Here is a 26,815-nt window from a genome sequence, read left to right on the forward strand (position 1 = left end):
TGGGACCCATCACTCATTCTCACCCCTCTTCTGTCACCAGGCGCTTCATCCTTGCCCTCCCGGCTGCCACCCACCTGTCACCCTAAGATAGATCCTTAGTCCCTTTCAACAGCATTTTGACCTTTGCGAGAGGACATTTGATTGACGGCCCTGCTCGCTCTGCCACTCAGTGCCCGGCAGAGCTGCCGAAGGCGCCACCTGTGGAGGATTAACTCTCATGTGCCAAGTCCCGGAGCACGAGGCCACACAGCTATGCTCTGCCGCCACATGTGTCGCTGCCCGTTTCCCCGAGGCGGTGCGCGGGGTGGGGGTGTGGGCGGGGGAGTGGTTTTCAAAGCGTATGAGTGGGGGGATCATCTCAGGTTGGGGGTACCCCATGGATCGCTATATGGGACACAGTCGTCCTCAAAAAGTGCTTTTCCTAGAGGGACACGGCTCATTTCTCGATTCTTTTTACAACCTCTGTTAGGGGGTGCCCCCTTCTTAACGTGGAGGAAACGACCCCGTGGCAGAAAAAGGGACCTTGCGGGGTCTGGGTACACAGGTTGTCAGCGGCAGAGCCGGGAACTCAAACGCTGTTTTTTTCTGACGCAAAGATGCTGTGCCGAGTCTGCCGTGTCGAAGAGAACCAATCAGAAATGGACGGGTGGGCTAAAAGGGGGGTGCCAGCCGCCGACTTACATTTGGATACTGGTTATCTTGCTTGGGGCATTTTATTTTCCAAAGAAAAGCAGAAAGCATCATTTTCTTTCCCTAAGCCGCATCCTCGGATAGAAGTTCCGAAATAGCCAGGTGTGTGGCTCTGCGTCCCCCAGCGCCCCAGCTTTACCCCGGCCCACCTGGGGGAACCATCCCCGGTGCCGTTCTCCCGGCAAACTGTGCACACCGATCACCCTGCTTGGCGAGCGGGGCTCACGTAGGGAAAAAGCACCAGCGAACACAGGGTGTTGGTCATGGCGGCGAGGGGCACTGCGGCAGAATTTTTTCCTCTTCTTTGCTGCAACCTGGGTGCGGCTAGAGCAATTTGTCATAGAATCTGGGGGGCTCATTTTTCCGGCCAATCACTTTTGGAGAAATGAGCGCATTGCAGCAGAATGCGCTGACGTCAGAGACCACCCCTTCTGCGCCTCCATATAAACCCCACCCAGCCAGCCCCTAGCGCAGACGGCGGAGAGCTGGGATGGAGCGCGCCTTGGCCCGCTGGCCGTGGCTGCAGCTCCTCGGGAGAACCGGGGCGCCCACGCGAGAATCTCCCCACCTGGTGAGTGGTTGGCCATCCTTGCCTAAAAGGATGTGCAAAAGGATGACTACACCCCCTTCTGGGTTGGGCTCTGTCCTCCTGGACATGCTGAAAGGCAGACGCCAGACGCCGAGGACCTTCTCCTGAAGGCGGCCACCTCGCCTGGTCCCCGAGGGTCGGCACTGAAATTCTGTCAGGAAGAAAAATTTCGAGGCACATTTTCCTGGGGGGGAAATCAGGGCCCCTTACTTGTCCAGTCGTCGCGGTAGGCTGGGTGGTAGGGGCTTAAATTAAGATGAGTAGGAGGAATCAGATCCAAACCCTCTCGGAATCCAGGGTACCGCAGTCGCTGGGGTCCAAAACCCAGATTTTCTGTGTTTGAAGCCACCGTTAGAATCACGAATGGTGGGAGATATGGCGCCGGATGCACTCTGCATGCCCCACGAATTAGGGGGGGAAAGCACCCGAAAAAAAGAGTCTCCCGGACATACTTCCCTCTAGTTTTTTGGCCGGATTCTTGGTGGCCCGTAGGCGTGAGGAGCTGAGGCTCCTGTCCGCGAGGGATCCCTGAGCCGAGTCCACACAGGTTCAGTGCAGAGCAGAGTCCGGCCACATTCCAGAGTGAAATTGCTAACTGATGTCATTCGGCGTCACCCTGATCTACCACTTTAATATTGGGGAGATATGGCGCCCGAGTGCGGATCTGCCCGAAGCCCCCTAGGATCAGTTTCACAGAGAAGGACGGCTGTTGGGGTCAAGTAATTGGGGGCGCAGGCAAAACACAAGTAAGGGGTGGGTTGGGGTGGACAGAAGGCCGTGTCTTTGCGTCTGGGAGAGACGAATCCAGAGGGAAGAGAGAAATACAGAAAAGGGGGGCGTGCGGGGGGCATCTGGGCGCTGGGAGCTGGAACTTGGGGGTCGAGGGTCTTTTCAGCGTTGCGTGATGGTCGCTGGAAGCTTCTGACGTGTTGCAGCTTTTTGACGTTTGATAAAGTTGCGTTTTGCTGTTTCCTTTGTCCCTGTCAAGCCCCCCCATGCCGCCCCCTCCCCACTCTGGGCCGGCAGGCTTGGGGAGGGGGGGTGCGCGCGCGCGAGCGGGTTGCTACGTGGCAGGTTTCTAGAAGGTTTTCTCGCTGGCCGCCAGAGGGCGCTGGTGGCACTGCGGAATTTTGGGGGGCGGGGTGGGGAGGGGAGGTGGCCTTTGTTCTCCTGCTGGAGGGGGTCGTGCGCGGGATTTACTGGAGAATTCTGGATTCATTTACCTAAGGGGGAAATATTTTAAGATGCCAGGGTTCACGGGGAAGAGAGGCTGCAGGATTCGCGCTGGGCAGAGATGCCGTGATCCGCGTTGGTTGCGCGACTTAGGGTGTCGTGGAAGAGCGTGGACGCAGATCAGTTTATTTCAACTGATGTTGGTTTAGGGGGTCTTAGGAAGACGTGGCTCATTTGAGTAGGCTGAAGAGGGCTGGTAAAATGGTTAATTAGGCGCTATCGTGAGGGGTCTTGGCGAAGAACGGAGGCGAGATTGGGGGGGGTCGTTGGTTGTCTGGATGATATTAGACGATTTTGGCCGTCTTTATATTTCCTAAGGTTGTCATATTTTGTATCATGTGTCCTGAGACCACAAAAGTGACTGAAAACGGTGTATTGAGAACTGGCCCTTTATAATTTTAATTAATTTATCTTTAATTGGATTTACCGAAGGTCGGGACCAAGATCTCTCTGTTTTTGCTTATTAAAAGTGGAATCGTGTTCTGGAAAGATCCTTCTGGCGAGTGTCTCTCTGGTGTAGGGTGACCCCCCCCCCCCACAGTTAGGGGGGCGCAGAAGGCCCCCTGGGCTTGTGTGGTAGTGCTGCCCGAAGTCCACAGGTGGATTCTGGCTAGTGATGGCGGGCGTGGCGTTTAGGGGACATGGTGGCCCTGCGTGATGGGCTGGGGTGGGCTGTGCCCCCCCCCCCCCCCCCCGGCCAGAGACCTGTTGGGCAGCCCCCCGCCCATCCTACGCCAGCTGTGTCCCTGGCAGCTGCGGGCCAGGCGCGGGCGGGGGCGCGGGAGGCTCCGGCGAGTCGCGCGCGCCGCAGGTGGCTGTGCTCTTGGGCTCTGGATGCTGGCCGGACGCCCCCTAGCGGTCTGTGCCTGCAAATGGCTGTCGGCCCGCTAAACGGGCCTTCAGGTTGCGCATGCGCACACAGCTAACACTTGTGCCCTGTCAGTCAAGTCTTCCTTACCCCCTCCCACTTCTCTCCCTCCTCCCCCTTCCGCTTCTCTCCCTCCTCCCCCTCCCGTTTCTCCTCTTCCCCCTCCCCTCCCGTTTTCCTCATTCCTACTTTCCCCTCCCCTTCCTCTCTCCCGTTCCCTCCCCCTCCTCCCTCCTGCCTCCTCTCTCCATACCCTTCCCTCTTCCCTCTCAACCCCTCCCACCTCCCTCCTCTCTCCTACTCCCCCCTCCCTCTCCCTCTGACTGTCCCCTCCCTCTCTCTGCTGTTCCTGTGCTGGCCATTAGAGGTCATTAAGATGGTTTCTAATCTGGCCCCCTCCGGTGCCATAGGGCCTCTCTTCAGGGATGACATCATCCGTTCGCCTTGTCTTCAAGGACCACCTCTCCATGCCAAGCTGTTGCCAAGCTGCTTGCGGCTCGTCTCCACCTCATGGTACCTAACCCCTCCTGTGGCTGTTTATACCCAACATGGTGGGCACAATTCCCCATCCCTGCCGCCCTCCTTGCACTGCCCCCAGACCCATTAGCAATTAAAAGACAATGTTAAATTTTAACTAATTAGTTTTAGTTGTAATTAATTCATTTAAATTTTAATTAATATGTAGACTTGGGCTTTTAAGTGGCTCCTCTAACCTTTGATCAATTGCAGAGGACACTAGGAGCACCGATTCCTGGATCCCCCCAGCATACAAAGCAGCCGCTGGCAGAGACCCCCAGGACCAGGACGACGAGGGATGAAGAGGACCAGGACTGACAAGCCAGCTGTCCCTCTTGGCTAAAGGCTTAAACCAGTGCCCTAGTGAGGGGGCACTGGCTGCTAACCCCTGATCTTTGCTACGCTTGTGCTTGGTCTCTGTGAATACTTTCCCATAAGTCTCTGCTGTGTTAATGTGCCGGCGACCTGGAGCGCTTCCCTCAGGGTGGTGTCAGTCTTTCTCCACTGACCCTGCTGTTGCCCTTATGATATCCTGAATGGAAAGATCCCTTTGGGAACTCCTCAGGAGGGGGACCTAGGCCAGAGGCTCCTCTAGCATCTCACTGGCGATTCCAAGGCCCAGGGTGGGCTTGTGGAATGAGCATGAGCCCTCATGTCATGCTACTGAACTGCCAAAGGCATGCTCCCCTCTTTCGAGATCCCCCGTCCTTTCTGGGCAATGGGGATGAGAAGTGCAACCTCCTAGGGTTGTTGTGAGTATTAAATGAGAGAAAGCAGCCTTGGGCAGGGCTGGGCATAGAGGATGCGGTCAGCAAATGTTTGTTGAAAAAATTTGGCAGGTCAATCCATTCCTACCTCTCTCACTTGTCGTACTTGTTCTCCCACAGCACTCCGGACAGCCCCTGTCCCCCAGGCTCTCCTTGCATCAGGTAGGGGCCCCACCAGCGGGCCCTGGGCTGACCTGAAGGAATACGAATTATGCATGCGGTCATTTCCAGAGCACTTTCTATGTAGATGAATGTTCTTTCTATGTCATAGGAGTATGTGTATGAGGCGGCCTCATTTACAGATGAGGATGAATTTGTCATTGATTTGAGTAATTTTCAAAAGGCGGGTGGGGAAGAGGACCCATGAAAGCTGAGTGCCCCTCCCACGGGATAGGGCTCACCCACGTTGGCAGTGAGGATGGACGCCGAGGCTGGAGGGATGTAAGTATTTTGTCACATTGCTGGCAAGAGAAGAGGTCATAGTTGGATCCTGGGTGCCATTGTAGCCGCCCTGTACCCCCTAGCCCAGAGTTATATTAAAAGCCCTTTGACGTCCAGTCAGACATTTGACAAAGGGACAGTCTCTTTGAAATCCCAGCTGCCCAGGGTGGTCTTGGGGTCTGGGTGGCCCCAGAGCTGGTACCCTGTGCTGGCTCCACCTCCCAGTAACAGTGTGACCTTAAACAAGTCGCTTAACTTCTCCGAGTCTCAGTTCCTTTCATGGTCTAAATGGGGATTAAAAAAAAAAAAAAAAAACCTCCGCGTTTATCTACCCCACAGGGCGCTTTTGAAGACCAAATGATGTAACTGCTATGAAAGTGCTTTGTAAATTGCTGTGGAAATTGCGAGATACTTATCCCCCGGAGGCTGTCCTCCGTCCTTCACATGCCCAGCCCTCTTCTCCCGCAGTAGTAACAGCCAGCACCCAGTAGGTGCTGTGTGTGTTTGCACTCCATAAGTAAATTCCAGAAGAAATAAAAACGGAATTAATTCAACAAACATTTTCTGGAACCCTGACAATATGCCCAGCACACCAGGCCTGGGATGTGATACAAAGATGATGAAAACAGTCTCTTGGAAGCTAATTGGGGTCCTCATTTGACCAGCACTTTCTTTCGTCCCCTTTTAAGCCAACCAGTTTTGTCCGGACAAGACAAAAACAACTCAGGCCGCCTTGCAGAAGCCCAGCTTGGTGTGGACAATAGCTCCCAGGCATCTGAAAGGGCCTGATTGGATTATGTGGCAAATGAAGGTGGAAGGATGACTTGGAAGGTGACAAATGAAGTGGGCGGAGATCTGCTTTGAGTTAATCCAGGCTATTAGGAGGCCACCTTTTGTCTTCCAGAGGCTGGCAGGAGCTTTTACCACTGGTTTTTACATCCTTAATGTAAGGACGCATAATTTATGGTCAGTGAAAGTCCAGGCCCCGGTGAGATTGGAGTGGGCTGTAAAATTGAGCGTCCTGCTACCAGTGAGTAATTATGGTGACCGTTTCTGTCTCCTTTGTAGTATGCAGAGCCCTTTTTGGCAACCGTCAATTCATTTGAACCTCACAACTCCCTGTCCCGGCCCGGGGCTGGCCTGCACCTTCTAGGGGAACAGAGCCATCAAGCGGCCTTTCAGATTGGGGTCCCACCGTACATGTGTACCCCCAGTGCCTCTCACCTTGTAAAGGAAGGGGTGCCCTCTGCTCTGGTCCCTCCCATCTCAGCCCTGGACCTCCCACCATCGGTTATCCTCTGAATTCCTAACTTTGCTCTCTCCACAGCCTCCCAGGTCCCTTCTGTCCTCCTTTCTAGCCACTACCGTTTCTCTCTTTCCTTTCGCAGCCAAGCTTCTCGAAAGGCCTGTCTTCACTTGCTGTCTTCCTTCCTCACCTCCAATTTCCTCTTCAACCCACTGCCTCCTGACTTGCTCTACTCCATCGAGCGGCTCTCACTAAGGTAATAACTTTTCTGGAGCTTCACCTTGGCCATGTGTCTGGCTCTTGGACACAGGGACTCATTCTTTCTCTTACATAGCTTTTCGGCTCCGGTTCACTTCTGTTGACACACTCCCTGTAGACCTCACGGGGACACCTGCTCCTGGCTTCCCTCATTTCTTAGTTTTCCCAGAAACTTGCATATCCGGATCTCCCAATGTCTGGAAGCTGCCTCTTGCCATCTCGCCCTGGGTTCGAGCCTTGGCTAGCCCACTTAGTGCTGGGGCCTTGGGGTAGGTCAGTTTTCCCAAGCCACCTTTTTCTCAGTTGTAAAATAGGGTTAATCGTCTTTACCTGGCAGGTGAGGTGGGCTATCTTGCAGGTAAGAACCAGAGACGATTTGAAAGACTTAAAATAAAGTCAATCAGGTATTCAGGAGAAAATACAATTGGAGTCCCCATTAGATTTCCTTACAGGTTGAAACCGTTCCCATGGGGAGGACCAAAGCGAGAAGAAAGAGGTGGAGAGGGGCGGGGCGGGGGGGGGGAGTGGGAGAGAAAGAAGAAAAGAATTTACAGAAAAACCCACTAAAGACAAAAAAGTAGGGGGGAGAGATTTAGAGAATATTAAAATCTACCAAAAAAGACATCCAGAGAAAGGTTTTCAGTTTCGGCTGAAAGAAAGTAAACAGGAAAAAGGTTTTAAATTGATTATCCCAGTGACAAATCCCAGGAAGCTTTCAAATCAAATTGCCCCATTTTGGGTTTTTAACTCCTTCTATCAAGTTTAACCTCTTTACCTCCTGCATCCTGGTTAGACCCCCTGCCCCCCCTTTGCTGGTGATTAAATCCCCAAGGTGCACAGGAGTCTTTCAATGAATGAATGGCCTACAGAAAGAGCCCACCCCTCCCCCCAGCTGTGTTTTTCAGTTTTATTCCACTTTCCGCCCTTTTCCCTTAATGAACACAGGGCTAATCTTAGGCCCTGTCAAGGAGGAGGCTGCAGACGTTAATGAGGTAGCCGCTGGATTCCAATATTCATCTCATAAGGAGCCTTCTTTGTCTGCAAAGGAAAAACACACTGATTATCATAATGAGGTGAACTGGCGTCCACAGGGCAGGGCCACTCGCTTCTTCGCCCACACTTCTAATTTTGGGGCCGGAGCTGAGGTTTCATTTGCTCCCCCTTTAAGTCTTTGCCTCCATCCCTGCGAGCAGTCCATTGAGCGGGGTTGAAAGTTGAAGGCAGCTTTGGGAAGCGGGCTGCAGATAGGGCTGCTTTGTGGAAAGTTTCTTTGTTCGACCCTATACCCAGGGCGAGGGCGAGTCACACCTCTTGGGTTCCTTCTCCGAGGGCTGAGGACCCAGAGCACACATTTCCCCGTCCGGCACGCACCTGACTTGTTCCAGGACCACTGAACATTCACACTTACTCAAGATTACCAAAGGTAGAATGGTGGAATTCTCACAAAGTCAACACCCATGGGATGCTCCACTTAGGTCAAGAAATGGATGGATGTTGGTGCCCCAGAGGGCCACCCCCTGGAAGGGTGTGCTTTAGGGTCCATGTTTGGCTCCCGAATGCTGTTAGAGAGGTTCAGAGTCCAGCAGTGTGTTAGGATCACTCAGAGAGCCAAGTGCCAGAGGGAACATTACAGCTCAGGTCGGGCATCAGAACCTGTAGACGCTCCTTTCACGCCCCAACGTCGCCTTCTCCCATGTGTCCTGCAGCCCGCCTGAATCCCCCTTCTGTCCTGATCCTTGAACTCCCCAGAGCCCATTCTTGTCTCTAGAGCAGGTATGCCTCGAGTCTGCCCTTATGTGTCCCGAGTTGTGGACATTTCTCACCCCAAGGCAGATCAATCAAGATCAGATCACTCCAATTAAACTTTAATTCCAGCTTTAGCCAGACCTTCAGCCAAGTGGAAAAAAACTAAGGGAGAAGCGAGGTGGTTGGAGCCAGAAAATTTTATTAGTAGAAAACTTCCTCCCTTAACTTATCTCTTGGCTAAAGGTTCCCTGGCATCATGGGTCAGAATTAGACATGTTTTCCAAGTTAGCAAAACCAACTCTTGTCCAACATCCCCAAAAAATCTCGAAGGATGTCCAGGTGGTTGGGTGGGGTGATTCCACCCCTTTGGGTGGAGGTGACCCAGAGGTCGCCCGGATTAGGAACCAGGATGAGGTTGAGCACCTCTGAAAATGGTGATCCCACAGAGACCTACCCCACTCCCCCACGCAGTCATTGAAGAGTGAAAGAAGAGCAGTTCTTGGGGTTGCTAAGTGAGGACTTTTAAATAGGAACACAATCACAGGACCCTTCCCACCCTCAAACAACACTGATAATTAAAAGATGAGCCCCAAAGCCATTAATATGCCAGCATTTGAGAACCTGGGGAGGGGGTGGAAGGCATGAGTCGGCCAGGATCTTCAGGGTGTGCTTACTCCCGGGACCCTAACAGCGCCTGCCACATGGTGAAACTCCCAGCCGGACTCCTGCTTGGGTTTCTGGAAAGCAGGCAGTCGTCTTAAACTTTCCTGAGGCCACCAGCAGAGAATCTGAGCTGATTGCCTCCTCGAGTTGGGGGGTTGCCCCTTTTAACTTGCCTTCTTGGTTCTGTGGCACCCCTTTCATGCCTGGGATGGACGCGGCTCTCAGCTGCCTGTGGACTCAGGACCCCTGCACCACATCTCCAGCCCACTGTAGGCTTCCCGTGTTGGTCACCTGACCCCTGGAGCCCACTGGTCTCAAGATCCGTCATTAAGTCAGTCCTGGAGGCTCAGGAGATGTGGGAGGAGGCAGCTTAAGCAGATGGGAAACCAGAGGAGTGAGGCCAGGAGATGCCCCCAATTCTGAGTTTCTGTTTTTCTGCTTTTCCTGCCTCCGTTTCTGTTCTCCATCTCCCCTTCGTCTCCCCTGCTTCTCCATCATGTCCTAACCCCATCCTCTGGGGGTACCCTAGGCCAGCCCACACCTCCTTGGGGTGTCCCAGTACCAGCTTGGCAAAAAAGTGGGGCTCAGTAAGAGTATGTGGGATGTCTGTTTGGACAGGTGAGTCAATGAAGGAACTCGGCCACCACACCTGAGCTGCTAGACGGGAGGCATTGGGGTGCAAGGAGTTTGAGGTCAAAAGGGTGGAGGGGCCGTTTGCTTTGACTGCGGAATGGGTGTCGCCCCATCCTCAGCCCCGTTTGAGTGGGGTCTTGCTGGTCTCACGCCTTCATTCACTCATGCGTTCATCCCGTCATTCAACAGTTGATCCTTACTCAGCAAGCCCACAGCCCGGCACGGGCTGGGCACCCGCCACGCTAGCGTGTCCCTTGATGGCCTCTGCCACCCCTGGGAGGGCAGGCCGGGGGGTTGCTTCTGCCACAGGCGGCCTCACGGCTGTCCCAGGCGCTGGAGCGGTGAATTCCCCGCTCTGTAGTAGGCATGCAGGACGGTGCGAGGGGCAGGCCTGGCTGGCCTTCCTTTGGAACCTTTAATTCAAACCCCAGAGGAACCTCAGACTGCCTGTGCTTGCCGCTGGTCCGAGCCAGCCCCGCCTGCTCTCTCTGCCTCCCGCACTCCATCCTGTCGCTGAGTGCTGATGACTGTCCTGGACCCCTGGCCCTGAACTCAGGACCAAGGTGGGAATATAGGACAGTGTGGTGTGTGTCCTTTCGGGCTCTGGCCACAAAGGTCTCCCTCTTGAGTTGAGGTGTGTGATTTGGACCCCTCCCTCCAAGATGCCTTCCTTCACCGGGGCTAAAACCAGCTCCTTTGCCCCCCAGGCATTGGCTGGGGCCTGTCTCATGCAAAGGACAGATGGCTAGGACCCTCGGGGGAGCTCTGCAGGCTCCGCTTCTGCCGGCTGCCCACCTGCTCTGTTCTGCTCTGCCTGGCGGCCCCTCCCCTGGCTCTCCACCAGTCAGGTGGACTGCCCACCTGAGGCTCTGCTTGCCATAGTCTGTTGCTCAGCCTGGCCCACTTCCCCCTTCTCTGTGCCGAGTCACCTGGCTCATGCCCTGGGCTCCGCTGTCTCGCCCTCTGCCTAACGGGTTGCTTTTCCTTGCTGAGCCCACGTCTGTGGTTACCTGGCCTGCCTGCTGCCTTGCCACCTCCTGCCTGCTGGCCTTTTGCCCTGCTATGGGTCCAAATGCCCCTCCCCTTCAGTGCTGCCCGGGGTTCCAGTGGGTCCCCAGTGTCCATGGGACAAGCCCTTGCTGTCAGGCCACCTCCCCCAGCCATCCTCAAATGCTTCCAGCCGTGGGACTGACTTCCTAGGGTCTAAGTGACCGTGGGATGCAGCGAGACCTGTCCTGTCCCCTCCCTCCGTCCAGATCCCTTGTCGTGTCCTAACAGGAGTCACCCATGGCCTGCCCGTATTGCCGCTCTGTCCCTGTGAGTCCTGGGCTGTGCCCTGCCCCAGGGCTCATGGGGGCTGCCACCTGGGCCTGTTGCATCCCTTGCCCATGGCCCGTCCCCACGAGCCACCTCCCTCCACTGACAACCACACCACAGGTGAGATTGGGCTCTGTGCTTTTTCTTGGGGTGTTGGTGTTTTTTCTGGGGTGCTTGTCTTTTGATCTTTCTAACTTTCTGTCCCTCCCCCAGGTCGGCCCCGTCCTTGGGCCATGGGCTGCAACCTGGTCGGGTCGGCTGAAGAACTGGACGGAAGGGATGGAAGAACCCCCGGAGGACCCCCACCCTGGACCACGTCCTTCCTGATGGCCGCCTGGCGCCTCACGCCCACCCTGTGCCCGTCGCCACCTCCTGGTTTGGGGTGAGTTTCTTGCGTTCTTGGGACACCACGATTCTGTTAGGTTGAGCTTGTGTCTCTGTTCAAGAATGTGCACATTTAACCTGGGGAGGGGCTGCTGCCAAGGGTGACTTCTTCTATACCACCTGGGGGTCTGGGGGTTTGGAAGCTGCCTGGAGCCGAGACCCTTGCCTCGCCAAGCCAGCGAGCGTGGGGGCCACCTGGGGCGACGGCATACTGTGGCCCGGCACGGTAAGTAAGGCGCCTCCTTGAGAACCGACCTATAACTTAGTAGGTCGTCAACAAAGCTTTGCTGAGCATGTTAATAAAGTGAACTGGGGTGTATTGCCCTGCCCTAGCTAGAAAAACATTTCTCCGAAAGCCATGGTGATGCCAGTCCCCGAGAACGTGCTGGTTGCTCCCACCTGGGGGTTTCACGATGTCCTTTAATCAAATAGTGGTTTCTGAGTGGGTTCTTCTCTCGGCCTCTTTCCTCACCCCTGAAATGGCAGTGAGATGGCAATGTTTTTGTTTGTTTAAATGAAATCACTAATGGTAGAGAAGAAGAAAGCCAAGGGTTACAGCCACACGCTTCACCCCAGGACTCGTCGTTTGTCTGTCTGCGGTTCATTTAGTGAAGATGCATCCATGGGGCTGTGGGGACTCGGGGTTGGCTCTTCTGGGGTGCCTAAGACCAGCTTTGCCTTAAGGACCAGAGGGTCTAGTCGGGTGCCCTGGGAGGTCCCACACAGTGATATGGCCTGTGCGGCAGCTATGCAAGGTGGAAGGAGAGGAGGCTCAGCTGAGGTACCTTCCTTTCTGGGGTCCCAGTGGCTGAGCCCGTGGCAGGGTCCAGCCGTAGTTTCTTGGAGGGGCAGTGGGGTGTCCACAACTGGGTGGGGCTGTGCTAGTATGTGGCTGGCTCTGTGTCTGACGTGCCTCACATCTGATGCTCCTGGAGTAGCGACTAGGGTGAGTGAATGAGTGCAGGTAGGCTGCCAGGCTGGTCCAGGGGAGAGAGAAATCCCTGGAGGCTGGGGACGAAGCTGATTCAATTCCCCGGACATGTGTGGAGCCTCGAGTGGGCCCCAGCACTTCCCTTGGTCCAGTGCCACGTCCCCCCCTCGACACTCACACGTGGGGTCTCTGAGACAGGAGGTGATGCACGAGCTCTGTGCCAGAGCTGGGCCCCTGCCCCCGGGTGCTCAGCCTTTCGCGGCCTGCTGCCCGGGGGGCAGAGCGGCTGGACCCCTGCCCTCCCCGGGGGGTCTTGGGTTTCCAGTACAGCTTCCATGATGCTCTTTCATCAAACGGAGGTTTCTGACACAGCTCTTGCACGGCCCTGCCCTTCTTCCCTGAAATGGAAATGTGGTGGGGATCTGATTTTTAAACAAAACCCGTGAGTGCAGGCAGAGAGGGGCCGCGATATCCAGACCCGGGGCTTCGCCTCTGTCTGCTGGTTTCGCTCTCTGGAGAGCTGGTCGAGGTGGGGAGTGTGTGCCCAGGGCTCAGCCTAGGAATGGGCACCGGGAACGCTCTGCCCTGTGATATTTACTTCGTAGCTGGCATTTGCTGAGCCCCCTGCAAACACAGTGACGTGGGAAGAAGCCTGGGAGGGGAGCTTTACACAAGGCAGGATGCGGGACGCCTGGGGGGGGTGTCGTATCCGGAGCTTACCAGAAAGATCTGTGCAGCTAGTCTGCACAGCTTCTAGACACTTCGTCAGGGGCAGCTCAGGACACGCTCAAGGTGGGCTGAGCCGAGGAGCAGAGTCAAGGTGAAAGCGAGACCCCAGCCCGTCCCAGACGGCTGACCCCCACGCCTCCCCCTCCTCAGTGGATGGGCCGGGCCGAGTTCTATTTCAGAGACACTTGTGAATGTTCAGTCTCAGGCAAACAACGTATTTTGCGTTTTGTGTGTTACTGAGCAGAAAATAGATAGAAATAGATCAAGTTCTCAATTAAAGAAGTCGAAACGTAACGTCATAAATCAGGCTTGCAGTTGATCATCCCAGGAATTACAGAAAGGCCGTCCTCAAGTGATGAAAGAAATGATTGTTTTCAGGAAAATTCTTTTTGGATGGATTGGCCCATCCCTGAGCAGGAAGGGGTGGAAATGAGACCCTGATGGGCAAGACAGGCAGGAGGCCTTCATTGTGCTAGGCTGTTCCCTGGGGCCCGCCTCCAGCTGGGCGCTTCTGGGTGGGCACAGATGTCGGGGAAGAGGTGGTGGTCTTGTCTGAAAGCTGGCCGCCTGTCCCACCTGCCTCCACCTGGGTGGGTGGGGAAGGGAGCCGCCAGCACAGCTTCGCCTCTGTGCTCATGGGAAGGAAAACCCGGCCCCTTCGCTCCCCCTGCATTTTCCCACCTGCAGGTGGCTTGTGGGGCTGATGGCAGCTTTTAGGGCCCTGACCCTGTGTCTCCTGAGTTGTTATTCAAACCCCAAATGTATTTGTAAGCACATTTCTCCAAATAATGTCAAAACCTGGCAAGACTTGAGGGCAACACGATGCACGTGTTTCTTGTTCATTCATTTACACGAAGTAACTGAAATGTGTTTTTTATGAGCAATCTGACTTCCAGAAAGAAAAAAAAGGGCCCATCTTTAATGAGCTTGCTAATGAATTTTCCCTTCAAAAGAGAAAGGTGATGCAGAGGGAGGCGGATTGTGGTCCCAAAGGGTTAAAGGACAGTGGACAGTGTAGAAACTGGCATTGTCAGCTGAATTGGGAAAGTCTGGGGCACTGGGAGCATCTTCTTTTTAGAAGACTAGAATTTAACAAGTGAGTGAGTCCCAAGAACGAGGTCCCCCTCCCCGCTGCTGCTTGTCACCCTGTCCCCTCTCCTAAAGAAGGAACAAGGAAGTATATCCTGGTCTCCCATACCCAGTTTGAGCTGATGGAAGATTCTGGAAGAGAGTTGTATCTTTTCAAATGAAGCCATCTCAAGTGTGGGGTTCCTGTCTTGAAAGAGAGAGATGAGACTAGGTGGGGAAGGCTCTCACTACAGTGTCCGGTGCCAACAGGCAACCTCGAGGCCTGGCAGCCAGGTGCTTTGGGGCACCTTGAGGGAAGGGATGTCACAGAGGCAGCCTCGCCCCCTTGGCATGGAATGAGTCCATGTTTCAGAGCCAGGGAAGGTGCGAATGGAGGGAGCCCTTGAGACTCTGTTGGGAGGAGGCCTGCCCCCAGCAGTGTCCCCTCCTGGGCACCCTGCAGGCCTGGCAGCAGAACAGAAGTGCCAGGGAGAGGGGTCCCGAGTTCAGTCGGATCCAGAAGAGGTGTAGGGACGCCTTATCTGTGCCAAGGTGAGCTGCCCGGTGCCTGAGAGGCCCAAGTTTGAGGTGCCCATGCATCCTGGAATTTCTAGTGCCTTCTCAGTTTTAGACACTTGGTCCCGTATCATAATCTTCACTGTGGAAAGCTGATCCCCCTAGCCACGCTTTTGGGAACTGACTGTGGTGAGAAACTCTCGGGACATATCTATATTTGCCTTCTCAGCTCCCTTCGCAACAAAGTCCTTGGTGATCGTGGAGCCCAGTGGGCAGAGCAGGTGCTGGGGAGCTGAGGGCCTGGGAGGCCCCACCTTGGGGGGATGTGTGTGAGAGAGGAATTCATTAAGGGAGAGGAGGATGGTGGAGGGGGTAGTCGTGACTCTCCTAATTGCTCTCCAATTTCTTTGGGCTTAAAAAAAAATCCAGATGGAGAGTTCTTAAGTCCCCCACCCCGGGAGTCGGGAAAAGGAAGGCTGCCCCCCACCTTTTGCCTGGCTTCTCGGCACAGTGAATAGGGTCTTTGGCAGGGGCTTAAGGAGGAGACTCTTAGCCTGGGAGCTCCCAGGGCCGTTTCAGATGGAAACAAAGACGCAGGCAGAAAGGAATGTGGGGGGCCCCCATGGAGTCCAGCCACCTGGGGATAATTGGGAGGGCTGAGTGCAGATGAGTTTTCCCAGGTTCTGTGAATACATTCTTTCAATAGAAGGTGCCTTTTCTTCAGATGAAAAGACGAAAACCTCAATTACCTTCCTCTGAAGCGGAGTGTGTGTGTGTGTTCCCTCCGGGGCTGACGCAGGCCCCTTGCCCTTGTGTGCGTGTCGGGAGCGCCGAGGCCCAGACAAGAGGCTGCACAATGGCGCTTAACCAGCCACCCCATCAGCGTGACCCTGGACCTGCTCGTGCTCCTCCGTTCTGGGGCTTTCTTTCTGCCAGTTTCTCAGGAGGAAGCGTCAGAGTGGCTGTGCCTGTAAACAAGGGTTTGATCAAACTGGGCCTGATGCCCGAGGGACGGCCAAAGAGACAGAATGGGGCCAAGGACACAGAATGGGAAGTTGGGGAAGGAGGACAGTTAGAGGGCCAAGGACTGACCGCACGTCTGTGCTGGCCGTCCAGGGCCGCAGCTGTGTGGCTGCTTCTGCCTTTCCGGCCCTTTCTCTGGGCCATCCTGTGGGTGGAGACAGAGTCGTTCCTACCAGGTTAAGAAATGGGGGCTGGGGGCTCGGAGATCCCCGGGGCTGGTGGTTTTGGTTAGAGAGGCTGAGCGGGGCAGTCAGCACAGCCTACAGCGTCAGGGGCAGCCCTGAGCGACCCCACTGCTCCAGACTGCCTGGAGGGCTCCCGCCCCTCTGGAGGAACCACGGCCAAAGTCCCTGCCATGAGAGGAAAGAGTCCCAGTTCTCCATCTTGGCCAAAAATCTGTGTTACTGCTGGCTTCTGGGCCTCAGTTTCCCCATCTGTAAAACGGGGCAGTAGCCTGTCAGTTCTGCGTATTCTGTGAGGCAGGAGAAGCACAGGATGTCAGTGCTGGGAAGGCAAGGATCCTGTTTCATCAGAGGAGGGGACGGAGGTCCCTAGGTGTCCAGCTTGGGCCCCTATTAGCCTCCTGGTGGGGGGCAGGGCACACTGTCCACTCCTTGGGCTTGTCAGTCAGAAGAGAGAGTTCTCAACGAGTGCTCTGGGCCTCGAGTCAGGCAGCAGCCTTCTGGAGACCTGGCTCCAGCCCATGTTCAGCCCCAACGGTGGGTGTGACCTTGGCCCCTGTCTCCAGCCCTCAGGGCCTCAGTTTCCCCATCTGTGAAATGGGCAGTGCAGGATCAGGGTCATCTGAGGGCCTGTGGAGCTCTGGTTCCTTCTGGCTGCCTCAGTGGTCATCTGTGCTTAGTTGGTTGGTTTGTTCGCTAGGTGTTTAGAGTGGGTGGGGGGGCCCGGAGATCACTGGTCCACTGCCTTCTAACCCCCTCTCCTTCAGAGATGAGGAAACCAGAGACCTAAGAGAGCTGGCACCCCACCCCGAGGCAGCAGGTCCTGGCTGTGAAGCCCACTGCCTGTGGCCGGCTCCTGCTTGACCGGCACGGGCGCTGGGCTCGAAGTCATTAGCCAGTCCCCATGGCTAGCTTTTTCTGAACACAGATCCTACAGGCGCTCATGCCCCGAGTGAGCGCCAAGGGGCTGCTGCGTGCGGTGGGGCAAGGATCGTGTTTTATGGGGTATTCTTTTAATGAGGCGGGCCGCCGGCCAGGCCTGGAAAACCTTTCTGGGCTGTGGAGCGTTCACTGTGTAATGAGACTGGCCCGTGGCCGCAGTCCCAGGAGGGTGTGGCTGGCCGCACCATCCCTGGTGGCTTCACCCCGTGCCTTTTGGTCACGAGACCCTGGGCAACACCTCCGTTGGCGCCGTGGCCTGCTCGGCTGAGAATTTCCTACAGGAGCCGTCAGGGTGGCAGCTTCTGGAAGAGTGATCAGTAACCAGGCCTGTGCTGGCTGCCTGGTGCAGCCCCGGCTTTGAAAACATCTCGAGCTCTCTCTTTGTGCTTCAGTGTGCGGGAATAAATAGCTCACAAAACCCTCGGTCAGGCCTGCACCCGGCTGTTACCACGGTGGGCTGCAGCCTTTGTTTTCTGACCTTGGTTGCTACAATACCTGCGAGCTGAAATGAGGAATCGAGAAATTGCCAGCTTCAATTAGACCAGCAGCCTGCCTTTCCCGGGGCTGCCTCTGCCACTCTCTCCATTAACGGTAAACATACGCCAAATAGGCCCTAATTCTCTCTAATTGCCCACTCCTGAAGCAAAGAGTGAAATTCCAGGAAGAAGCATATGTAAACATCCTCCACAGCCCGGCCAACTGAAATTAGAGGGCTGGTGGGGCTGGCAAGGCGGAGGGGACCTGATTTCAAAAGATGTCCCAATTACCTCTCCCATTTTCATAAATGGCCCTGTAATGTCCAGGGCCCCGGCCTTCACAAAGGTACAGGAGATTAGCTGCGCAAAGAGCTTGCATTTGTGGGGGGGAATTTGTAAGAGGGTGGTCTTCGCTCAACAGGTAGGAAGCTCGAGATCTGAGGCTGATTACTTCTGTAAACTACAGGCTCTATTTCTGGAAATCACCATTTTATTAAAAATAATCCTTTTACGTTTTTCCAAACATCCCTAAGTTATTTGTACCGAAGACAGGCCAGATCATTTAGGCCCTGTTTTCCTCTAGAAAAGAGAAACTTTTGAAATCTTGAGATGCAGAGTTAGAATTTTCTATTCTTGTAGGCGGTGGAGGATGTTTTTGGGGTGCCCACCAGCGCTTCCTACGTGGATCATGAGCTCAGTGCACGCGCTTATGAGGTCTTCGCCGTTGTTCCTCTGGACCCTGTAAGGAGGCCTTGTGTTTTCCTTGGGTTCCAGACAGTGACTCATCTCTGCAGGTTTGCTGAGATCTGTTCCGATTCCAGCCCGGCACTGTGTTCTTAATACATCCCGGCCAACCCAGGGCTCGTGCACGCAGCGTGGAAACCCAGGCACGACTTTGCCCGGGCTGTTTCTTCCCAGAGCAGCCTGTGGTCTGCACAAAAGTTCATCAGGGACAATCAGGCACTCCAGGGCTTCATGGCGCCCCTGGGGCAGAAGCAGGCAAACCCCAGATGCCCCGAGCTGATTTCCCCAGTCCCGTTAAAACAATGAAGAGAACCAAAGCAGAACGACACCCCAAAGTACTTTCCCAGCCCTTATTCCCTCGGGAAGTGGCGGAGCCTGTGGTCTCGCTGCGTTGTTCAGGGTCTAGAATCCCCTTGTCACCTTAGGACCGTGGCGATGATGAGAGGGCCATGCCAGGCACTCCCGGGCTCCGGGGAGGGCTGGAAACTATCTCGGATGGTATCCAGAACGAAATGGGCATCTCAGAGCTTTTAGATAACCAGAGAGATCCCTTAGTCCCCCAGGAGCTGTTAACTGCTTAATGAACACTTATTTTTTACAGACTTTTTGTTTCTTGATTATAAAGTCAACTAATTAGGGGAAAATGGTATTTGGGAAGCTCAAGGCCAGGGAAGGAAGTCTTAGGATTTGGAAGCAGGAGGTGTGCTCTGGCCGGGTCTTGGGCGCCCCGGTGAGTGACTCGACTGGGGACCGAGGGGCAGAGGTGGTGGCAGGATCCCAGTGGCTTAGAACAGGGCGGGGGTTTGGAGCGGGCCTTTTCCCTCCTTGGCGTTCCCTGGAGGCCTGGGGGCAGCCCGTGCCCTCCCATTCTTGCCCAGGTCTCTGACTCCGCCCCTCACCACCTTACAGTGCTGTTCACACCTCCGCATCTGCAGACTGCCTTTTGGCCACACCTACTTACGTGTGTTCAAAAAAATGGTCAAACTGTACATTTGTTTAAAATCAACTCATTTTTTAAAAATATTTTTTCAATGAACAGGCTTTTTTTTTTTTCTGAGTAGTTCTAGGTTTACAGAGAAAGTCAGTGGCAAGTACAGAGAATTCCCATGTCCCGCCACCCGATTCCCTTGTCGTTCACGTCTTGCATTAGCGTGGCACCTTTGTACAATTGATGAGCCAGTCTTGATTCACCATGAGATGAAGTCCATCATTCATGTCAGTAGGGGTCACTCTGTGTTGCACAGTCTGTGGGTTTTGACGGATTTGTAGTGACATGTGTCTACTATTACTCACCTCAGTTTTTCTAGATTTGAAGGCAGATGCTTGAAGTTGAAAGCTTGGTGTGCCTGGTCACGGCTTTTCATGGTGCTGATTAAAATTTGTACATAATTATTGAAGTGAAGATGTCGGCTCAGGCACCGTTCTCTTCCATCTGATGAAACGTGTGCTGTGGCTTCAGGACACGGCCTGTGAAAGACCCCACAAGCCTTAGCGTGGCCCACAGCCCTCTTCTCTAGTCTCAGCTGCGGCCAATTGCCCAGCAGGCCCACGCTCGCACCACATCGCACCACTAGCTTCTCCCTGAGCACTTGTGAATGCTGGCCTGGCTGTGCCTCACAGTGCCCTTCCTTCATGGTGGAATGCCCTTCTAGGGAGCCATCTGCCCACCCTTTGGTGTCCAGCTCAGCTCTCACTTGTGCTGGGGCCCTAAACCTTTGGGTTCCATGAAACAGCACTTAGCCTCATGGGGAGCACCAACCCTAAACTCTTGAGTGGAGACCCACGTTCGATGCCTCTGTACCTGCCCCCGGCCACTCCACCTGTAGCTCAAGCTGGGGCGGGGAGCTTGGCAGGTGAGTGACTGCGTGAGCCAGTGTGTTGAGAAGAAAAACCCTTGGTTTCACCAATTCCACACTTGCTGAAAGTTGGGGAGTCCCTGCTTCGTTTGGGGGAGGTTCTATTTCAGTGACCCAGTGCTTTCTCATTCCAGCCGAAGCCGTCGTTCGGAATCCTCCGTGGGAAGGGACCTCGGACGCGTGATCCCAGCACCGTCCAGCTTTCCAATCGTAAGTTTCTGGGCTGTGGGCAGCACATCTGTGGTCTCGTCCCTGAAGGTAGGGAGCTGCCACCTGGAGCACACTGCCAGGCGAGCCTTGTGGGAGGGACTGGAGAACACTGGTCAGTGGTCTGCTTGTGGGGAGGTGGGTGCCCGGCGAGCCGAGCTCACTATGTTCTAAGTGGGGCTTGTGTTCTAAGGCAGGACCCCCAGCATCCTTGTGTTGTCTGTGTCGCAAAAGAATTCTATAGGCGGCTTCGAGTGCCGGACCCCCAAAGAATTTCTTCTCTTTCACTTCTCTAAATGAATGGCCCTTTGATTACCGAGTCTCCCTTTGGCTCTTGTGCCGCAGGGCAGACTAGGATGGAAGTGCCCTTGTGAGCTGGGGGGCCCTTCAAAGGGCCAAGGAAAAGCGCGGGCCGAGGGACCAGCCTCTCAAATGGGCTTCGAGCTCCAATGACCTTCGCTCACCCCCTTGAAATGTCTGGAAAACAGAATGGGCAGATTTTCTGTCTTCAAAGTTTCCGGCTAAACCTCTTCAAGTTCTTTATTGTTTGGGACTGAGACACTCAGCAATGGTAATGGGTCGTTTCTTTTGTATTTGCCTTGAAAGGCCAAAATATTTTTATATTGCTACAGACAAAGCCGTCTATTTAAAAATGAACTCCATGTCCGTCGTTTCCCACCGGGGAGACCGTGTACAACGTGTGTGTCTCTGTGTACTCAAGGGTCTTGAAACAGGTTTCTCATGGGATGGCCACTCACGGGGGTCCAGGGGGGAAGCGCCTGCCCTGCCCTGGGGTCTGGGGAATCTGGCCCTAATGGCAGGTCTGCCCTGCTTTGTCTAGGACGGGAGCCCCGGGAGGGTCTGGCTGCCCGAACATTTACTCTGCCTGTGCCTGCATCTGTCACGTGTATGTGTTTAAAGACTGTGGGTTGTGCACACCTTGGTGGTTAACGCAGTGAGAGGAAGCAGGAGGGTCTAAGATATTGTGAGTGTTCTATTTTTCTTGTCAGGAGGTCATTTTGCTGGTATCTGTTGCACGGTTCACATAGTGAATGAATGAATGAATGAATGAAAGCATGGAGGAATGAATAAATAAATAGGTAAAGAAGTAAGCAAGCACTGAACAGGAGCCAATTTGATATATAGGAGATCAACATATAAATCAATAAAATATGGAATCAGTATGTAAATAGGGCCACACAGGAAGCAATATCAGATCATCATGGACCAAGGAACGTGGTATTCAAGTATATAGCACTTAAAGTTTGTCAATAAAAGAATAAAACCTAAGTAAAAGAAAGAATAAGAAGTATGCCTAAACCCATGGTGACGACAGCGTACTGTGTACTTAGTCTGCTAAGAGGGCAGATCTTACGTTAGCAGATCTTATGTTAAGATCTATGTTAAGTGATCCTATCATAAAAGATGGTGATGATAATAAGAGAAGAGAGGGGGAGAAACTTGTGGAGGCGATGGATGAGTTTGTGACGTGGATTGTGGTGACGGTTTCACAGTGTAAACTTACCTTCAGACTCATCAAGTTGTCTGCATTAATTATGTACAGCTTTTTGTGTGTCAAAAAAGTGAAAATTAAAAAAATAAAGAGGAAGTAACTGTGAAAAACCCCACAAACCAATGGTGAGGATGAGATTAAAAGGCACACTGAAATGAAAAGATGCCAGAGAGAGGGGACGAGTGACTGAAAGGGGGAGGCGAGAAGCAAAATCATAAATAGAAAGAAGAAAGATGACTTTCTTAAGATTTCTTTTAAAAATTTTTCCTTTTTCTCTCAAAGCCCCCTGGTACATAGTTGTATATTTTTTTTAGTTGTGGGTCCTTCTAGTCGTGGCACGTGGGATGCTGCCCCAGCATGGCTTGATGAGTGGTGCCATGTCCGCGCCCAGGATTCGAACCGGCGAAACCCTGGGCCGCCGAAACAGAGCGTGTGAACCCAACCACTCAGCCACGGGGCCAGCCCAAAAATGACTTTTTTAAAATTAGGAGATAAGTAAATATATAAGGAAGGCCATGCTGGGTCATTACCAGCTAAGCATTAGGACTGACCCAAACACGTGCTCCTGGCATAGAAAAATAAACACAGAAAAAATTCAAAGGAGGTAAAAACGAAAGAGGACCAGGGGACCAAAGATGAGAGTTAACTTTAACCAAAAGTTTTCTAACTCTGGGCACACGTTAATAAATAAATACTGAAATGAAAGAAAGCCAAAAAAAAAAAAAAAAAAAGGGATGGGTGAGCGAGCAGTGGAAATACCTGGACCTAGATGGGAGCACGCCATGAGCTGAAGTCTGTTACGTGAAAGGATGAAAGAAAGAGAATAAAATATCTAAATAAAAATTGAGAAATATGGGAGAAACAGTAACAAAGGTTGTCTAGAAATACATTCATGAGTGAATAAATAAATACATAAAAGGAAGTGACGGTAGCAGTGGTGGTAAAAGGCTGTCATGGGTCAAGGATATGGTTAGTCCAATTCTCAAAATCACAGAACTATCAATAAATAATAAGTATCTAAATAAACACATAATGAGAATCTAAAGTGACAAAGCCAGGATGAGTAACGGGGAGGAGCCTGGCCCGCAGGCGCTCCTGATGAGCATGCTGGGAGGCTTGTAATTAATCCCATCTGGGCACCGAAGCTCCAGGAGAATGAAGGAAGCACTGAGAAAGGAGGAGATGTGGAAAGCTGTAACAAAAGAGAGAAAGGAAGGATAAAAAGGGGGTGAGGACTGAATGGATAGATGGGTGGTTCTGCGGGGAGGGTGAGGCTAGGACTGCTCGTAAGGGACCCTCACAAACTGGGTCGTAACTGGTCAAAATCTGAGCACCCAGTTCCATTAATAGAGGAGTAGATACCTAATTAGAAGAAAGAAAACAGGCAGGAAGAATAGTAGGAAGGAAGGAAGGAATGAGGCATGGCGCTGCAGGGGCCAGGGGTGGGTGTTGGCAAGTGGCATTAGGATTCATCAGTCCATGGCCACTGGGCTCCAAAGAATGAAAGGATGCAGCAAAGAAAGAGTGAGAGAGTGGGAGAGAAAAACAATGAGAATTGGAAAGAAGAAGAAAGGTAATATATTGAGAAACAAACAGATAAATACAGTATAAGAGAGAGCTGTTCTCGGAATGAGGAGGGGTGGGAGCATGAACCAGGCACACTGATTAATTCACATCTGTGCCTCTGAGATGGGTGGCCACCCGCCCAACCAGGACACAGTTCAGAGCTGAACTATGGAATGGCGGACCTCAGAGGGGCCAGGGAGGGGAGGACCCATTGACTATAGATTATCATGTATCCAATTAGGTGCACCTGCCTGCCAGCTAGAAGTGTAAAAATAATTATTTAAATAGAAAGAAAGACTGAATGGATGCATGAATGCCTGAATGAAGGAATGAATGAGTAAAAAGAGTTGCATTGACTGATGAGGAGGGTGTTGCAGATGGGGTCAGGGTTCATCAGATCCCGGGTGCCTGACCTCCAAGAGAATGAAAGCCAGAAAGAAAGAAAGAAAGGTTGAAAGACTGGTAGGAAAAAACAATTAAGATGGGGAAAGACTCAAAATAAAAAAAGAGAAATACAAAAGACAATAAATAATAGGTCAGACAAGTGTATGAGAGGGGACTGGTTTAGCACCGATAACCCATATTCATTAAAATCTGTGGCCTTGAAGTTTATAAATAATAAAAACAATACCATCAATAAAAGGCTGAAAGAGTAAATGCATGGGTTCCATGCAAACACAAGAAAAGGAGTTTGAAATGTTGAAGAAAAGACCGGGAGAAAGAAAGATGTAGGAAAAGAAATTAAAATAGACATGCAGAAGAAAAGGCCCACACTGGATAAGTATTTAAATATAATGAACAATATTATTCATTACGTGCGATAAATAGTAAGAGCTAAGGTTCATCAGTAAAAAAACCACATACCTAAAAGAAAGAATAGAGGATGGCTGTGTGAATGAATGAATGAGAAACAGTGATTTTAATTAATTCTCTTCTGCACTTGAGGTTTGTAAGAATAAAAGAATGCAAAAAAGAGACAGCAAGGAGGGAGGGGACACAGAAAATGATGACAAGGTGGACATAAGCAATGAAAACATATTGAATGGATAAATAAATACATGAATATACGAGAGAGAGAGAGAGAGCGTGCGTGCTACTAGCAAAAGACGAGAAGGCATCATGAGCCAAGAATTATGATGAGCTCAAAACTGGGCTCTTGAGAGAGTTAAATAAATCCTTAATCAATCACCAGTACACGAAATTAACGAACAAAAGGGGGCCCCGCATGGACTGGTGTTGAGGAGGCTCCGGCAACCACAGATTAGGGTTAATCCAGTTCTGTGCACCTGAGGTCCATAAATAAAAGAATAAATACTGAAATAAAAGGGTGACAGAAAGAATGAATGGACACATGAATGACTGAATTAGAAATGGAAATGCCTGGAACAGCCAGGAGGGGGTGGCCCATGGGATTGTCAGTCATCTCACTCCAGGCACCTGAGGTCCGTGCATGTGAAGTGCTGCAAGAAAAAAAGCATCACAGAGTTAGAGAAAGAGATGAAGAAAGGCAGGCTGAAGCTAAGTGAAAGAGAAAGGGGAAGAAACCCCACCCAATGAAGAGGTGACCAACCCCGGGCGTGTTTGAGAGCAGGAATTTAGGGTTGGGAATGAGGTCGTCGTGAATTGGAAAGATGGATGAGGTCATCCAGTCCATGGGCAAGGGCAAATGGAGAGAATAAAAAGAAGCAAAAACGGAAAAAGGAAAGATAACAAACACCCAAAGTGACGAATGGGTAGTTAACAGAGGTCTTCTGAACAGCGATTATCATTAGTTGACATATATACTCCTGAAATAGGTGAATACACCTTTCAAAGAGTAAATGAAAAACAGAAGAAATACCCGGCCCGGTAAGACAAGGCTGCATCTTCCAACACTGTAATAAAATATATGCAATTGAGGTCCATAAATAAAAGAATAAATCCTGATGTGTAAAAGGTGACTAAACGCAGGGAAGAAAGATTCTAACTGCAAATAAATAACGGGCCAGTGATGTTTATTGGGCACGTGGGGTTTTGGCTAATATAATGATTTCGCAGGAGACTAAAAAGTGAAAGAATACCCAAAATAAGAAAGAAAGGACAAATGAGTGAGTGAATGAATGAATGAGAGATGGAGCTGCACGGATGAAGGACGAGGATGTCGCATGTGCGAATCCGGATTCATCCTTCTGGGAACCTGAGATGTAAGAATGAGAGAATGTAAAGAAGAATGAGAGAAAGGGAGAAAGATGAAATCTGGGAAGAAATAAAAAGAATACACGAAAGAATAAATAGGACTTGTGAAGGGACATCTTCGTGAACCAAGGGCTGTGATTGGTTTAAAGCTGAGCGGAAGTGCGTCAGTAAAGGAGTCAAATCTAAGCGAATGAATGGGTGAGTGACAGGAAGAAATGGATGGATGACTGGAAGGAAGAGAGGGAGAGAAGGAGGAGGGAAGGAGGAAGGAAGAAGGAAGATAAGAAGGATGGAAGGAAGGAGGGCTGGATGATTGGAAGGAAGAGAGGGAAGCAGGGGTCTTCCTTCCTGTTTTGTGGTCCCTGTGTTCTAGCCAGCTGAAGGAAGTGGGTACCAGAAGGAATGGCTCTTGTCGTCTTGTGTGCTTGTTACACACACATTACCTGGCAGGGAGAAGCTGGTTTAGGAAGACCCTGGCCTTGGAGCGCCATTGTCACCTCCTGGCTGTTTGGACCGCATCACTTGCTCTCTCATGCTCAGTTTCCCCACCCACAAACCCGGAATGGCATCAGCTCCCCGCTTGGACTGGTCATGGGGCGAGTGGTCTCCTGCCTCTTGGCAGTGCCCTATCTATAGCCCTGGACAGGTGGACGAGCTCCGGCCCTGGGCTCTGCAGAAGGTTGCGTGGACAAGGGGTGTTGGGCCAGGTGGGTGTCTTGGCCCCTCCCTGGGCGTGGGTCACCTGCAAGGGAGGCTTTTCCCGCCAGGGGGCAGCAGAGGGCAAGGGAGCAGGAGGCCCTGGGTGGTGGGTGGACCCCGCCCGCTGCGCTATCCTGGGTGTGGTGCCACTCCCATCCAGGGGCCTTGCGGGAGGAAGGCCGGCAGGCCAGAAAGTGGCTGGGAGCACCTGAGAAAGATGACCCAGGAGCCCAGTGACCCAGGCGCCCAGAGGCAAATCACCGGAAACCTTGTTCCTGCAACTTTCTGAAATGTGCCCGGGTGCCCCCCACCCAGCCGGGTCTTCTACAGGGCGGCCGCCTGCCCTTCACAGCTTGGGGGGCCCGGGGCAGGGGCACCTCAGCCCAGGTTTGCAGAAGTGGTCTCGGGACCCAGCCCCCTTGACATGGCCTCCCCAGAGCCCGTTTCAAGGCCTCCTGTCTCCTCGCCTGTGTTCCGATGTACTGTGTATTTCGGTGGCAGGCGCGTCTGCCCGTGTGTTGAATTGTCCTCTCTCCTGACCTGCCCTCCCAGGGCTGCGGGCGGGTCTGGGGAGCGTTTGTACTGGCGTTTTGGACCCCACGGACTCCCTGGTTCTTCTGTCCAGTCTCTTCTCTGTAGTGGACAGGATTTGTGCAGTTGTGTGTGGTATGCCTGTGTTTGTCTGTAAAAACGAGGACCAAATTTCCTCTCAACTTCTGAATTCCTGTTTGGGACATTAAATAAAAAACTGGATTCTTAGCAAGTGCCCTGAGCAGGAGGAGCCAGTTTGGCTGGACCCAGGATCCGTGGCTGGGAGCACGTGGAGCCGAGGGAAGT

General features: G+C 52.7%; 1 long non-coding RNA gene across 2 annotated transcripts in view; it reads left to right on the top strand.

Moving 5' to 3' along the window:
- Window positions 1-1,147: 1,147 nt before the first annotated feature.
- LOC124230859 (uncharacterized) overlaps window positions 1,148-26,815 on the top strand; it is a 34,955-nt gene continuing 9,287 nt past the window's right edge. Inside the window, exons 1-5 of one of the 2 annotated variants that reach the window (XR_006886305.1) lie at window positions 1,148-1,261; window positions 3,791-3,931; window positions 4,110-11,087; window positions 11,181-11,349; window positions 19,953-20,028. This is a non-coding gene — a long non-coding RNA (uncharacterized LOC124230859). The remainder of the gene's footprint in view (window positions 1,262-3,790; window positions 3,932-4,109; window positions 11,088-11,180; window positions 11,350-19,952; window positions 20,029-26,815) is intronic. The other variant, XR_006886304.1, reaches the window with a different exon arrangement.

This window comes from Equus quagga, chromosome 20, assembly GCF_021613505.1.
Source record: "Equus quagga isolate Etosha38 chromosome 20, UCLA_HA_Equagga_1.0, whole genome shotgun sequence".
Lineage (NCBI taxonomy): Eukaryota > Metazoa > Chordata > Mammalia > Perissodactyla > Equidae > Equus > Equus quagga.